A 15,735-nucleotide genomic window follows, 5' to 3' on the forward strand; every position below is an offset into this window, starting at 1 on the left:
TCCAGATGGTTCCCTCCCATCGCCCCCACCTTAGGGGCTGATGGTATAAACACAGAGCTGCTTTAGTTACTGAAGGAAAAATACTTTCCACATTTAAAGAGAACACAGCCAGCATCGGCCCCTCTAAGTCCGAGTGCACAACTATCGCGGCCCAGGGCGGCCTCCCTGCCAGCTCCCTGCCCCCCACCCGAGGGCGGCCCGGCCCTGCCCGCCTCCCCCAGATCTCCCCTGCCGCCCCCTCGCCGGGCACCGCAGGGTCTGGGGGTAGAGCCAACATGGCCTTGCCCCGGGGGCCGGGCAGCCCACCTCCACTCAGACCCCGGGCGAGCCACTCACCAGCTGTCCTGGGCAGCTCGCCTGGCCCCTCCGAGCCTCAGTTTCCCTCTCTGTTGGATGGCCGCTCAGGGGCCTGTGGATGTGCGAGCTCTCGCAGCAGAGGGGCTTGAGTTGAGTGACGATGTTGAGGTGGCCCCGGAGGACCGGCTGGGCACGATGTCGTCACAGGGCCCTTATGGGGGAGGCAGGAAGGCCAGGGCCAGAGAGAAGGAGGGATGAGGCCGGAGGCAGAGTGACACGAGGCCACGAGCCAAGGATGTGGCGCCTGTAGGTGCTGGAAGAGGCCAAGGAGTGGCTCTGCCCGGAGCCTCCAGGCAGAACCCCTCCCACCCTCGCCTGACTTCGGGCAAGCCCGTGAGGCTGAGTTTGGACTTCTGGCTTCCAGAACCGTCGGAGAACCACGCGGGATGCTTTTATCTGCCCGTGTGGTGATCGGCCGTGGCTCCACGGGAAACCCCAGCACCCCTGCCCCGGCCGCGTGACCTGGGACGAGTGCCGCGACCTTGCTGGGCCCAGGTTTCCTGGTCACCGGTGGGGGGTGCAGCGAGGCCGCCGCTCCGGGCACTCAGAGGATGACATTTGCCCTCACAGGTGACCCCTGACCTCACACCAGGCCATCTGGTGGGGCCCAGAGAACACCACAGAAGGGGGAGCAAAGACCGCCGTCCCTCCCTGCCCCGGGCCTCCGTCGCCCCCCGTGGACCCTGGTCTGCGGGTTGGTTGTCAAAAACACTGAAATCAAAGGACGAGGCCTCAGGAAGGCCCTGAGCCTTCGGGCGCGTGCACGCAGACGGTGACCGTGATGTTCTGGTTTCCCCTCGGAGGTCAAGGGCGCACGAGGATGCTGGGTCGCGCTTACAGAATCTCTGTGCTGGAGACAGCGCTCGGCGGGGGAGGGGGTCCACCCCCATGCAAGCGGGCTGCCCGGACACGGGGGGGGCTGTCAGGGGCCTTCTGCGCCCAGGGGCCTGGATCCTGCCCCGGGCACATCACCTGCCGCGTGCGGGTGCTCGCTCTGGCATCCTATTGTGACGCCCGAAAGCGGGCTTCGGACCTGGGTCGTGGGGCAGTGCAGCCGTGACGGGGGCCGCGGCCCGGACGAGCCTCACAACCCGCACGAGGAGGGACAGCCCCTGGCAAGAGGCCGAGCGCCGTGCGGCTCCACTCATGGGATGCCCGGAGCAGACAGACCCGCGGGGGGTACGTGGGGCACAGGGCGGGAGGCGCAGAGGTTAGGGGTGACGGCTACCGGGCCGGGGTTTGCTTGTGGTGACGAGACAGAGTTCGGGAACTGGGTGGACGTGAGGTCACACGACCTGTACGTGAACCTGACGCCGACGGGCCTCGCAGCTCCTTCACGGCCGGCGACGGTAGGGGGGTTCGTGCGTGTGCGTTTTCCAGCCAGGAGACAGCTGGCGCAAGCAGAGAGCAGTGACAGATTACGGTTCTGTAGCTCTGGGAACAATTTACAAAGTCCATTTTTAATTTTAAAAAAAGAGGGGCGCCTGGGTGGCTCAGTCAGTTGAGCGGCCGACTTCGGCTCAGGTCATGATCTCTCGGTCCGTGGGTTCGAGCCCCGCGTCGGGCTCTGTGCTGACAGCTCGGAGCCTGGAGCTACTTCGGATTCTGTGTCTCCCTCTGCCTCTCAAAAATATTTTTAAAAAAAAATTTTTTTTTAACCCAGAAGGTTTGCCATCACTTGGAGAGCACGACAGAAGCGGAGACATGTCCTCAGCATCTCCCAAGGGCCAGGCGTGGCTCCCCCAGGACACAAATGTGCATGGCAGGGCTGAGTTGTGCCAGGACGTAGGGACGACCACAGAGCCACCGTCAGGGGCCGTCAGAAGGGTTGTGTGATCGGCATGTTGATTATCAGCTGCCCCGAGCGTAGCCCACCCTGGGCACGAGCCCCTGGCCTCCCCGGCAGCAGCCATGTCCCTGAGGGTCCCTGAGGGCCTTTCCCCCCCTTCTTCCCCCCTCCTTAGCAGCTTGGTGTCACAGGAAGACATCCCTATCTGGCCTCCCTGGCATTCAGCTCTGATGACCGGCTGCACAGTGTGGAGCTGACCCGTGGGTACTTCCAAGGGCGTCGGGCCCTCTGGCTCTTGCCCACCGCAGGTTCCCGTAGGGGTGGGGGGCCGGCCCAGCCCGGGAAGCTAGACTAATGCTGGTGTTTAGGCCCCAGGGTCTGCGGGCTGCCCAGGCGGGGGCTTGGCAAGGAGGAGGCCTGAAGGAGCTGGTGAGACAGACGCCAGGCTCCGGGCCAGGCGACCTGAGACTGCGCCGGGCAGGAGGGAGCCCTGCCGGGCCGGCCGGAGGTCCGGGGAGATGACGGGGTGGCTGGGAACTGCCAGGGCGTCCGAGCAGTAGGCCGGCCGTGTACACGCTCGAGGTCCCAGGACTGACGGCACAGAGAGTTTTCCGGGGCCTCGGTCCCCTCGTTCAGGGTGCCACCCTCCCAGTAGCTCTACAAGCAGCCACGGGGACCCTGACCTTTTGAAACCCAAGTTTGCTGGGTTCTACTCTGCTCGGAAGCCACAGGTATTCCCATCTTCCTGCCTTGCTCGGGGTACAGACCGATGCTGTTCCTCTGTGACCGTGACCACGGTCAGCCCCACTGACCTCCCCTGCAGCCCCCAGTGGCCTGCGGCACGTGGCTGAGAGCCCATAGTAGATTCCTGCCTCAGGCCCTTTGCACGGGCCGGACCCTCCACGGGACTCCCTCTCCTTTCGGGCCTCAGCGGCCTTCTGGCCCTCTTGGACCGCCGCTGGTCTAAAAGCAGGGCCTCCCCCAGTCCGTCTCACTTTCCGCCTGTAGCGGGTTGAACAGTGCCCTTCGAAAATTCACGTCCCCCCAGAACCTGTGAACGTCACTTATTTGGAAATGGGGTGTTTGCAGTAGGATCAGTTAAGGATCATTTTTCTGCTTCTGGGAGTTTGACCTTCTTCGATTTCACAGATAAGTAGAATCACGCAACATTTGTCCTTCTGTGTCTGGCTTATTTCACTCAGCGCGGCGCCCTCCGGGATCATCGAGGTATGATGGCCACAAATGTCCGACACGTGGTTTCCTTCCTCTCTATGGCCGAGGAGTATTCCCCTGTGTAAATACCACGTCTTACTTACCCGCACGCCCAGCCGGTGGGCATGCGGCGAGGGCCCACGTCTCGGCTGCCGTGGACAGTGCTGCGGTGAGCGTGGGGCACAGATGCCTCTTCGGGATCCTGTTTTCATTTCCACAAATACACGCCTAGAGGAGGGGTCGCCGGATCATAGGGCGGTTCTGTGTTGAGTCTCTTCCTGTTTTCCACGGTGGTTGCACCTGCTACGTGCGTGGCATGTGACCTCACCACCAACGGCGCACGGGGTCTCCACACCCTCACCGGCACCTGTCGTCTCTAGTCTTCGATAACGGCCGTTCTAGCAAGTGGGAGGAGGGACCTGTGGTTCTGACCTGCGTCTTCCCCATGAGCAGTGATGTTGGGCACCTTCCCGTGTGCCTGTGGATGATCATATGTCACTGGGAAAACGTCTGTTCAGGTCCCAGGTCCCCTGCTCGCTTTTTAATTGGATTGTTTTTGGGGTTTTGTGGTTTGGGTTTTTTTCCTCTTGGGCTGTATGAATTCCTTGTATATTTTGTATACTAGTCCCTTGTCAGAGAGACGGCTTGTACGTATCTTCTCCCTTTCTGAGCGTGGCCTTTTCATGCTGTTGGTTGTTTCCTTAGCCGTGCAGAAGCCTTTTAGCTGGACGCAGTCCCAATAGCTTATTTTTGCTCTCGTTGGCTGTGCTTTTGATGTCAGATCCAAAGAAAGTCATCGCCAAGACCATCGTCGAGGAGCTTTTCCCCTGTTTCCTTCTAGGATTCTTCTGATTTCGTATCTTACGTTTAAGTCTTTCATCCATTTTGACTTGATTTTTGTGGCTGGCATCAGATAAGGACCCAGGTTTATTCGTGTGCGTGTGGCTGTTCCGTTCTCCCAACACCATTTATTGAAGAGACTGTCTTTTCTCCATTGTGATTCTTGGCTCCTTTGTTGAAAACTAGTTGAGTGTATATGTGTGGGTTTATTTCCGGGCTCTCTACTCTGTTCCAGAAGTCTGTGGCATGCCAGAACCACACTGTTTTGATTACTAAAACTCTGGGATATAGTTTGAAATCAGGAAATGCGATGCCTGCAGCTTTCTTCTTCTCTCTCAAGGTTGCTTTGGATTTGGGGTCTTTTGTGGTTCCATACGAATTTGGGGATTTTTTTTTTCTATTTCTGTGAAAAACGCCTTTGGAATTTTTCTAGGGATTGCATTGAATCTGCAGATGGGGTAGGGTAGACATTTTAACACAGTAAATAGACGCTTTAATTCTTCCCGTCCACGTACACAGGCTATCTTTCCATTTATTTGTGTCTTACTCAATTTCCGTCATCCGTGTTTTATAGCCTTCATTGTATCTTTCCGCCTCCTTGTTTAAGTTCATTCCTCACTATTTTCATTCATTGTCATGCAGTCATAAATGGGAATGTTTCCATAGTATCTTTTTCAGGGAGTTCATCATTAGTAAACAGAAATGCAATGGATATTTGTGCGTGGAATTTGTATCCTGCCACCTTACTCATGTATTTATTAGTTCTGGGAGCTATTTGGTGGAGTCTTTGGGATTTTGTCCACATATAAGATCACGTCGTCTGTGCACAGAGCAACTTCACTTCTTCCTTTCCAATACTGGTGATTTTCATTTATTTTTCTTGCCTAGTTGCTAAGGCCAGGACCTCCGGGGCCCTGAGGCATACACGTGGTGAGAGCAGGCCCCGCTGGCTTGTTCCCAATCTTAGAGTCTTCCTTGGTCGACTGTCATGTTAGCCGTGGCCTTGTCATACCTGTGCTTTGTTACACTGAGCTACGATCCTGTAGTCCGTTGAGTGTTTTTAGAAAAGAACATTGAGGGGAGCCTGGGTGGCTCAGTCGGCGGAGCGTCCGACTTCGGCTCGGGTCACGATCTCGCGGTTCGTGGGTTCGAGCCCCGCGTCGGGCTCTGTGCTGACGGCTCGGAGCCTGGAGCCTGCTTCGGATTCTGTGCCTCCCTCTCTCTCTCTGCCCCAACCCACTCGCATTCTGTCTCTGTCTCTCTCACAAATAAATACACATTAAAACAATTACAATTGTTTTAAAAAAAGAAAAGAACGCTGCATTTTGTCAAGTGCTTTTTCCACACTTACTGAGAGGATCATATACTTTCCTTCTCCGTGCTGTTCGTATGCTGTGCCACGTTGATTGACTTGTATACACTGAGCCCTCCTTGCATCCCAGAGACGGATCCCTCTTGGCCACGGTGCGGAATCCTCTCCCTGTGCTGTCGCGTTCGGTCTGCTGCTGTTCGGCTGGGAATTCTTGCGTCTGGCCTCATCGGGGATATCGGTCTATAGTTCTCTCTTCTTGTGGAGCCCTTGTCTGGCTTGGGAACGAGGGCCATGTAATGCTGGCCTGGTGACACGAGTTGGGGAGTGTTCCCTCCTCTTCGGTGTTTTGGGAGAGCCGCGAAGGCCTGGTATCAAATTTTACTTTCTGTGTTGGCCAGAGTCCGCCGCTGGAGCCATCTGTCTGGCGCTTCTGTGTCGAGAGGTTTTCCACTGCTGTTTCACCTTCACACTTGGCTGCTGGTCTGCTTAGACCTTCCGTTTCCTCACGCGTCGGCCTTGGTATTCTGTGTGTTTCCGGGGATTTATCCACTCGCTCCAGCCTGTCCACGTCGTAGGCATGTCATCTTCCGTCCCCTGTACGCCTGGTGTCTGTTGTAACTCCCGCTTTTATTTATTTGGGTTTTCTCTCTTCTCTTTCTTAGTCTAGCTTAAGGTTGTTGTTTTATCTTTGCCAAAACACAGCTGTGAGTTTAGTTGGTCTCTTCTGTTGACTTTCTCGTTTCATTTGTTTCGGCTCTGATCTCTGTTGTCCCCTTCCCCCTTCCGAGCGCGTCTAGGACAGGGCTTAGCGCACAGTAGGCACTCCATAAGTGCTTGGGGTTTCCGTTGTCGAAGGAAGGAAGGAAAGCCTGGGAAGCCGGGGCAGCCCCGACCCCAGAGAGCTCTCCTCTGCAGAAGGAACTCAGCCCTGGGGGCCGGGCAGGTGGAAATCCGGAACCCTTGAGGACCGAAGGGCCTGCTCACATCCAGGTTCGTGCCCACAGCTCCCCTGGGAGGACAGGAAGGGAGACAAGGTGGGGGGGGGGGCAGTACTTCTCATCCTGGCCCCCCGGCAGCTCTCTGGGGTCCTCTGGAGCCCAGGACGAGAGTCTGAACCGGTGGGGCAGGTGCGAACGTGGGCCGGGGGCGTGACCGTGGTCACGACCGCGTCTCTGGAACCCCACGGAGCCGGATCAAGTCCTCGTTGTGTTCCTTACCAGCCGCACAGTGTCCCTTGCAGAGTGGGGTGACAAGTGTCCTTGAGAGCGACACTTCGAGGGTGAAATAAGAGGATTGTACGTCCGGGCTCGTCGGCACAGGCGAAGCGAGCACTACGCCTCCGACCCCGTGAATCCGATCTCTATTTGCAGTCTCCCTGCAGCCGGGCTCCGGGGTCCTGGAACCACCTTGCCGGCGCCAGAGCGGGCCTCTTAGCTCCACTGTCCCCGGATTGGATGAGCAGCTGAGAGTTGGAGATGAGTCAAGTCCGGGGACCCGAGTGAGGGCAGCTGGGGGCTTTAAGACTCTGCCGTCCGAGTCCCAGCCCGGCTTACCTCCCCCAGGCCCTGTGTTCACCCGGAACAGGTGCGTGAGGGTGGGCGCAGGGCACGGGGTGCTGAATGGAGCTGGATGCTGACTCCCCGTGGACCATCCCCCCGCCCCCCACCGTGAGCCTGAGTTCCTGCCTGTGCCATGGGAGCGTCTCTCCGCCTCCGTGGGACCCACGGTGCAAACCCCGACCAGCCCGCGGCCCGTAGCTCTCAAGAGCTGGGCGGTCTGGCTTCTCCCTCCAGCTCCGGCAGTGTGCTCCTGAGTAACCCCCTGGCCTTGCGGGCCTCGGTCTCCCCTGCCACACCACAGGGAAACTGAGACAGGGGAGGTCCTTACGTCACGTCCTGCTCTGACCTCCACAGCACCGCTCGCTCCCCGTGCCCAGCCTGAGGGACTGAGCCGACGGGAGAAAACAGTGCCAGCAACTCGGAGCCCTGCATCCCCAGTGTAGCTGCCACCGAGCCTGCCCAGCCTGCACTCGGCCTGCAAGGCGGGGCGGCTGCAAAATCCACTCGGCAGGCGGGGAAGCCTCAACTGGCCCCAGCCGCCGGGACAGGCAGGAGTCTCCCCTGAGCGGGACGGGGGGAGGCCCCGCCGAGGACCAGGACGGGCCCGCCCTCGAGGGGCTAAAGGGCAGAGGCGAGAGGTCCCTGGGTCACACCCCCTGCAGCGTGATGACGGCTCTGCACACGAGCAGGTGCCGTGGGGACAGGTGGGGGGATGGCAGAGGAGGTGTTCCTGGACCTGTAGGGCGAGCGGAAATTTCCCCGGGGAGGGCGACAACAGGGCTCATGCCCTCCCCAGCCGCTTCCTGGCGGCTCGGCCTCCGGGCCCTGGTCACCATGGGCGACGTGGGTCCTCCGCAAAGGCTGGCAAAGTAGGGGCCCAGGAAAACCCTTTGGCCCTGTGAGGTCTCTGGCGGCCCTTCCAGGCATGGCCACGTCTCCCGAACGTCTCTCTGAGAGACAGCCCCCCGCAGGCCGGGACCGGCCCTCTTCACCGGAAGCCCCCCGCTGCCTCATTTGTAGATCTGCGTGTTTTCACGAAAACCAGATTCGCATGCTTGATTCCCTCACACGCACGCCTCATGCCCGGGTCCCCCAGGCGGGGGCTTCTGCCCGAGGCCCAGGGGCCCCCACGCCCCGAGGACCCGTGCTCTACCCTGCCCGTCTGCAGGGGGGCTGATGTGGGAGCAGTGGGTCGGAAGTTGGGGTGCGGTGCTTGGGGTCAGAGGCTCCCGGGGCAGACCCCTCAGCTCTGTGTGGCCTCATGCAACTAGGGTCTCTGAGCCTCAGTGGGCTTCCAAGGAAGAGGAAATAAGTAGAGAACCCATTTACTTACGATTTACTGACTTACTATTTGAACCCAGTGTCAGGGTTCATCCATGAATCTCTGCCCACAAACAAGCTGCTCTTGGTTCCGCGTGGGTGTGTGTACCTGTGTTGATGTGTGTGTGCACCTGCGTGGATGTACGTGTGTGTATATACAGGTATTTTTTCTTGCGGCCACCGCCGTTGTCATTTTCCGCCAGCGGCCACGGGGGAGGGCCAAGTCGCAGAGCGGCCAGGCAAATGACGAAGGCAACTTGGAGGAAGGGAGCCCCGCCCTCCTGCCCGGTGGCCCTGCCCGGTGGCCCTGGCCAGCCACGTGCGGTGAGGGGCCGGTCCTGAGACAGCCGGGCAGTCTCCCCATCTCTGCTGTCAGCCGGGGACTCCTCCGGGCAGGAGCCACGTCCCGCTCATGGGTGAGATGGGGACAGAAACGTCAGGCCGGGGGACAGGGACTTGCTGAATCCCACTGTTTTGCTAGTAGCTGTGCAGGCTTGGGCAGGTACCAGAGAGCCTTCTGGAAGCTCCGTGTGCTCCAGTGTGAAATGGGGGTGGCCTCCCGCACACGGTGGATGCCCGGCCTTCCCCACGGAGCCCCTGGGAGCCTGGGGCTGGGCCGCTCCCGGTCGGATGAGCGCTCCCGGGGCTGTGCTGTCCTGGCAGGTGGGGGTGGGGATGGCCGGGCGGGTCCCCCCGGGCACCAGCCCTGTGCTCCCCCTGGGGTGTCAGGGAGAGACACAGTGGGGCCTTCTCAGGGGCTGTCATAAGGAGCTCTCCCCGCCACCAGGGAGGACCTGCTGTCCCTACCGCCTGCACTGGTGCAGACACACCCCCTCCCTCACCTGCAGGGCACAGTCCCTGAGCCCAGAAACGACGGACTGAGGTTATTCTCAGCCCAGGCCTGAGCTCAGGAGCTCCGTGGGCGCCCCGGCAGCGTTAGCAGGAGGGTGCAGGTGGACCCGAGACTTTGAGCCCCGTCTGAGGCGTGCGCGGGGCGGCTCGGGCCGAGAAGGTAAGGGGACGGCGGCTTTGGTCTGAGTTAGCTGCAAGGCAGCAGAAAAGCATCGCCAAGTCTATTTTGAGGCCGTGCGGAGTTCCTTAACTTCCCGCCCGCACTTGCGGGAGATCATGATTCAATTAATGCTTTTGTTGCTCGTGCAGTGAAAAAATGTGCAACGTGCTTTAAATGTTTCCCAAACTGTGTTAGTTATTAAGTGAGTGACTCAGGCGCGAGGTGTAGACAGGGAGGCAGGAGCGGGAACTGCAGACCCAGAGTCTGTCGGAGCAGATTGGGGCGGGGGGGGGGGGGGGGGGGCGGGACAAGAAACCTCTCCCTTCCGTGGTCTTCCTCACCCTGGGGCAGCAGCCTTTGCCCAGAGGGGACTGAATCACGGCGAGGGGATGGGATGTCACACGTACAGGGACTCAGGGCGGAGGACACACTCACGGGGACCCAGGGCAGGGGGATGGGAAGTCATACGTACGGACACCCGGGGCGGGGGGCACGTGCACGGGGACCCAGGGCAGGGGGATGGGATGTCACACATACGGGGACCCGGGGTGGGGGGCACGCGCACGGGGACCCAGGGCGGGATCCTCTCGGGTTTCCATCCTGTCCCCCGCCCGGTGCCGGCCCAGCCTGGACTCCCCAGTGCCCGGGGGCTCAGACCTCTGACCCCCGGGGCCCCCCCAGCTGAAGGGTCCACGCACCAGCGCAAGCTGGCCTTCCGCCGGCCTCCCAGGCAGTGCACCCCAAATTGAGCATGCTGCACGCGTGCGGATAGGACTATCGTGGAATCCTTTCTATATGGAAAACTGCAGGACCCGAACGTTTGTGGGGTGAACCCACCCATCCACGTGACAATCCCCGCGGCCCCTCCCGGCCAGGACACTCCCCACATTTGCCCACCAGTACCCACCGTCTGTAGGCTCATAATTTTGAATTTTATATACGTAAGGTCATTCAGAATGTTCCGTTTCGGGGGCGCCCGGGTGGCTCAGTCGGCCGAGCGCCTGACCCTGGATTGCAGCCCAGGTCACGATGTCACTGCTCGTGAGTTCATGCCCGGAGTTGGGCTCTGCCCTGACGGTGCGAATCCCTGCCTGCCTGGGATTCTCTCTCCCTCTCGCTCAAAATAAACAAGTAAACTTAAGAAGCGAAGAACGTCCTCTTTTGTGTCTGGCTTTTCTTATGTGTCTGAGACTCACCCGCATCTTGGGGTGTGTCATATCCCGTTGTGCAAACGTACCGCATCTTACTATCCGTCCTGCGGTTGGTGGCGGGTCAGGTTGTTCCCGGCCTCCGGCTCCTATGACTCGCGCTGCTGTGAACATCCTTGCGCGTATCCGTGAGCGCGCAGGCACATCCGCAGGGACTGTCCCACAAGGGGTCCCGCGGTCGTGGGGCGACCGACGCGCAGCCTGCAGACGTGCCCCCACGTGGGCGTTTGGAGTATTTGCAGCGAGTTACACGTGCACCACGGATCCCAGGCATTCCCGTGGCTCTGTCCCCGGACAGCATTTGGTGTCATCCGTCCTTATGTTTTGTCTCGTTGATCTTTGTTTGTAGTTCCTCTGGTTTGCGTGAGAAGGGACACGTCGTGTTTTCCTTGGCACTCCCTGCCGACTAAGGACACTGAAGATTCTTGGACCTTGTCCGCCATGGAGATTTCCTCTTCTGTGAAGCACCTGCTTGATGTTGCCTTGTTAGCTCAGATGCCCTTGTCTTTTCTTACTGATTTCAGAGGTATTTAAAAATGTTCTCTGGATACCAGCTCTCTGTTGGAAAAAAAAGCATTGCAAGTATATTGTCGAACTCCGTGGTTTGCATCGTTTCTTTTTTCTCCTCCCAACATTTGATTATGCAAACGTCCAAACCTACAGCAAGCTTCACAGAATTCTGTAGTGACCGCCCATATACCTCCACCAGGCCCTACAATGAACATCGAGCATACTTGCTTCATTATACCTCTCTCCATCTGTAAACCCATCAGTCCGTCGTATTTTTGTCGATGCATTTTGAAATAAGGCGCAGAGATAGGTGCACGTTGCCCAAGACACTTCACGTGTGCATCATTACCTAGAGGCCAGTGTTTGTTTACGGCTCTTAATTCCCTCTTCAGGCAAACTTTACACGCCATGAAATGCACAGATCTCAAGGCTGCCATCTAACGAGTTCCAACAAACGTGAGCTGAAACCTGTCAAGGTAGGGAACCCCAGGCAGTGCCCCCATGGCCGTCCCAGGCAATCCAGGGGGACGGCGTCCCGCAGGATTCCACTTACACGAAGATCTAACAAGCAAAACTCATCTCCGGTGGGAGAGATCAGAATGGTGAATCAGAGTGATTTTGCATTTACCTGTTGGCAGCTGAGGTGGCCACCTTTTCGTGTGCTTATTGGCCGTGAGTATATGTTCCTTTGTGAGATCTGCTCCAAGTGCCCCTTTTCTTAAAAGTGTGTTCTCCGTCTTTGCATATCCTGGATACCAATCCTCCGTCAGATACACGGTTTGCAAATATTTTCTCCCAGCCTGCGGCTTGCCTGTTCATTTTCCTAATGATGGCTTCTGGTTTTGATTTTGCTGAAACCTAATTTATAAATACTTTTTGCATATTGTATTGCTTTCTGTGTCCTAGGAAACTTTCACCAGTTCCCCAAGTTGTGAAGACATTCATCTAAATTTTATTTTAAAAGCATTTGGCTCTTGCCTCCAGGCCTGTAGTCTGTCCTGGATTAATTTGGGGTGTGTAGACGCCCAGCTGTGCCCACACCACCTGTTGCAAATCACATAACCACATTGGTGTGGGTCTGTCTCTGAAGTGTGGGTTCTGTTATGTCTGTCTGCCTACTGACGGCTCTGTCGGGACCCTGCCGCCTGGCTTCTGGAGCTCAGGGTGCTATGTCCTGAATTCACTGGTTCTTCAACTTTGCTCTTACATTTCAGTGTTGCTTTGGATATTTTTGGTTCTTCACATTCTCAAATCAATTTTAGAATCAGCTTGTTGGTTTCTAACGACAAAACATCCTGGTAGGATCGTCCACGGAACTGTGTACATGGAAGGACCAGGTTAAGGCTCCTGGCTCGTCCACAGGACACAGAACTGTGGGGGAGCTGTGCCCCCACCCTCACAGTGACCCACCACACATCTACCATTTCTGAGGCTCTTCCTTCCTTCCAGAAGATCTGGATTTCCACATATCCGTTTCCTTTCAACCTCAAGAACCGTATCAGTATTTCTCCTAACACAGGTGAGCTGCTGATGAATTCTTCAGTGAAACTGTCTTTGTTTTACCTTCAATCTCGAAGGATATTTTTGCTGGGTATAAAATTGGGGGTTGAAAGTTTTTAATCTACATTTTAGTGCTTTGAAGATGTTCTACTGTCTTCTGGATTTATTGTGTTACATGAAAATTCAGTGGTAATTTGGATCATTATTTTCTAGATTTTTTTTTATTTTCTTTTTTTGAACGTTTATTTATTTTTGGGACAGAGAGAGACAGAGCCTGAACGGGGCAGGGGCAGAGAGAGAGGGAGACACAGAATCGGAAACAGGCTCCAGGCTCTGAGCCATCAGCCCAGAGCCTGACGCGGGGCTCGAACTCACGGGGCAGAGAGAGAGGGAGACACAGAATCGGAAACAGGCTCCAGGCTCTGAGCCATCAGCCCAGAGCCTGACGCGGGGCTCGAACTGACGGACCACAAGATCGTGACCTGGCTGAGGTCGGACGCTTAACCGACTGCGCCACCCAGGCGCCCCTATTTTCTAGATTTTTGATGCCATTTACTTGTGGTCGCTTTCAAGATTGTCCCCTTGTCCTTGGTTTTCAGAAGTTTCACCATGATGTACTAAAGTGTAGTTTCCATTGTATTCCTCTTGCTTGGAATCCAATGAATGTCTTAAATCTATAAACCTATAGCTTTGACCAAAGTGGAGAAATCTTCAGCTGTTTGCCCAAATAGTTTGTTTGCCCTGTTCTTACCTTCCTCTCCCCTATGGCCCCGAATGCACACGTCACAGACCTTTTGATATGGTCTTGTAGGTCCCTGTGGCTCTGTTCATTTTAATCTCAATCTCTACCTCTCTGCTTTCAGATTAAATAGTTTCTAGTGGTTTATGTCTAAGTTCATCGATTTTTCTCCGTCATTTCCATTCTGTGAATTCACGTGAAAATCTAGTGAATTTTTTAATTTCAGACATCACATTTTTTAGTTGTAGAATCTTTTTCTGCCTTCTTTTTATAGCTTCTTATTTCTCTGTTGAGATTTTCTGTCCATTCACTTATTACAAACCTAATTTCTTCAGCATCCTTGAGCATAGCAAAATACCTGCTTCGAAACCCTTGTCTATGGACTCCAAACACCTGTGTCACATCAGGGTTGGTCTCTGTTAGTTGTCTTTTCTCCGGAGAAGGGGTCGTGTGTTTCATGTGTCATGTAATTTTGGATTGTGTCCTGGATATTATCAGTGACCTGTTTTAGAAACTCAAGATTCCATTATATTTGGTCCTTTCCACTTCCACATAAATCATAGAATCAGCTTGTTGATTTCAAAACACCTGCTAGAGTTTCGACTGGAATTGCATTGGATCCATAGGTCAGTGTGGGAAGAACTGACATCTTTATGCAGGTGGCCCTCAATCCACGGATGTTGTAGATCCCAGCATTTATTAGGATCTTAAGTTCTGTCAGTGGTGTTCCGCGGTTTTCTGTGTAAAGGTCATGCCCGTCTTTTATGAGTTTATTCCTATATATCTGATGTTTTCTGATGTTTCGAATGGCACTGATCCTTAAATTTCATGTTCCAATTGTTTTTGGAGACAGTGAAATAGCACTGCTTGGGGAATCTCTGACTCAAGCCCCAGCCCTGCTGAGTGTTAGCTGAGTAATCTTGGGCAGATCTCCAGACTTGCATTTTCTTATCTGCAGAGTGCACAGGAAGCTGTGCCTGTGTACTGGGTATTTGTTGATTTTTTTAACCCTCAGCATCCAGCCTCCCTTCTGTGTTGGTGTATGTTGCCCCGCTTAGGTTCTGGAGGTCAGCATGGTGTTGGCTGCACCCACAGCTCCAGGGGTGGGCCTACACCTCAGGCCATCCAGTCCAAGCATCGGTCCCCCTGGCCACCATTGGCAGGTGACCGACTTGGAGGTAGCGACCACGTACTCCAGGGCTCGGAGGGGAATCGGACCACCGTTCTCCACCGGGCCAGAGCCAGGAGGGCTTGGCACAAACGTTGTGGTGCCCGTCTTGCCACCACCAGGGGAGGAAGCAGCCAGCAAGAGGCCGTGCTTGCCGCTGGGCTTTCCGATTACATGAGCCAAATTCCCTTTCTAGCTTTGGTCCGTTTGGCCTGGGTTTTGTGCCTCTTGTCCCCAGAGGCTCCCGGCCATGAGCGGTCAACCCCAAGGGACTGGTTTGGCTTCAGGGCTGAGCTTGGTTGTGAATGTCCTCCGCTCTCCTTGCAATTCTTGACAAATACGATCAGCGATTGGGGCAAGTGAGGGGAACTGGGGGTCCCATTTAGCCTTCATGGCAGAAGGGATGCCACCACGCAAGCCATCACAAGGAGGGCGGAGTTGGGCTGCTGGGTTCAGATCCCAGCTGCTCTGTATCCATATCATCACTGTGCGCAACTGACTTCACTGTCCCTGGGCTGCTGTATCTGTGGGGCAGGGGTAACTGCCCCCCTCAGCATCCTTGTCAGGGAGCCGAATTCCACAACACGTGCAGCACAACAGCCCGGCACAGGTAATGACAGATAATGGCAAGCCAAGTCAGTATCATTGTACCACCTCACCCAGCATACGAGTGTCCCGTGGCTCCCGTACAAATAGCCACGGTTGTCCCCACTAGAGATCCTATAACTTAATTCCATCTGCAAAGACCCCTTTGCAGATGAGGTCACATTCACACGTTCCCGGGAGATGTGTGTTGGGGGGGAGAGGTATGATTCACCATCATCACCATCACCCTCGTCATCTTGTTTCGCTGGAAGACAAGTTCCGTGTCTTCCCTGTGTGCCCTTGGGCCCGACCGTAGGGCCTGACTTCTCGTCAGGGCTCAGCAAATGTCCGTGGGGTAAATGAAAGAAATGAACATATTAAGCTCCAGCTGTATACCACGGTCTTCCTTTGAATAACAGTAGCATCGCGTACTGAGTTAGGTGCTGGGATCTATGCTCCCTCATCTCAGTCCTCGTGACAGTCAGTATTTTGAGTCCATATTACAGGTGAGGAATCAAGGCACAGGACAAGCTAAGCCCAAGTTTCCAGAAGAGTGGTGGGGAGCTGAGATTTGAACACGGTCTCAGTGGCACGGACTGAGTGCTTCGTCTCTGCCAGGAAGCC

The 15,735-nt window shown here is 56.1% G+C and overlaps 1 long non-coding RNA gene across 1 annotated transcript in view; it reads left to right on the forward strand.

Moving 5' to 3' along the window:
- LOC125158768 (uncharacterized) overlaps window positions 1-11,024 on the forward strand; it is a 100,101-nt gene extending 89,077 nt beyond the window's left edge. The window contains exon 3 of the long non-coding RNA XR_007149482.1: window positions 10,959-11,024. This is a non-coding gene — a long non-coding RNA (uncharacterized LOC125158768). The remainder of the gene's footprint in view (window positions 1-10,958) is intronic.
- The last annotated feature ends 4,711 nt before the right edge of the window (window positions 11,025-15,735 follow it).

The sequence above is a fragment of the Prionailurus viverrinus genome, unplaced genomic scaffold (genome assembly GCF_022837055.1).
Source record: "Prionailurus viverrinus isolate Anna unplaced genomic scaffold, UM_Priviv_1.0 scaffold_38, whole genome shotgun sequence".
Taxonomy (NCBI): domain Eukaryota; kingdom Metazoa; phylum Chordata; class Mammalia; order Carnivora; family Felidae; genus Prionailurus; species Prionailurus viverrinus.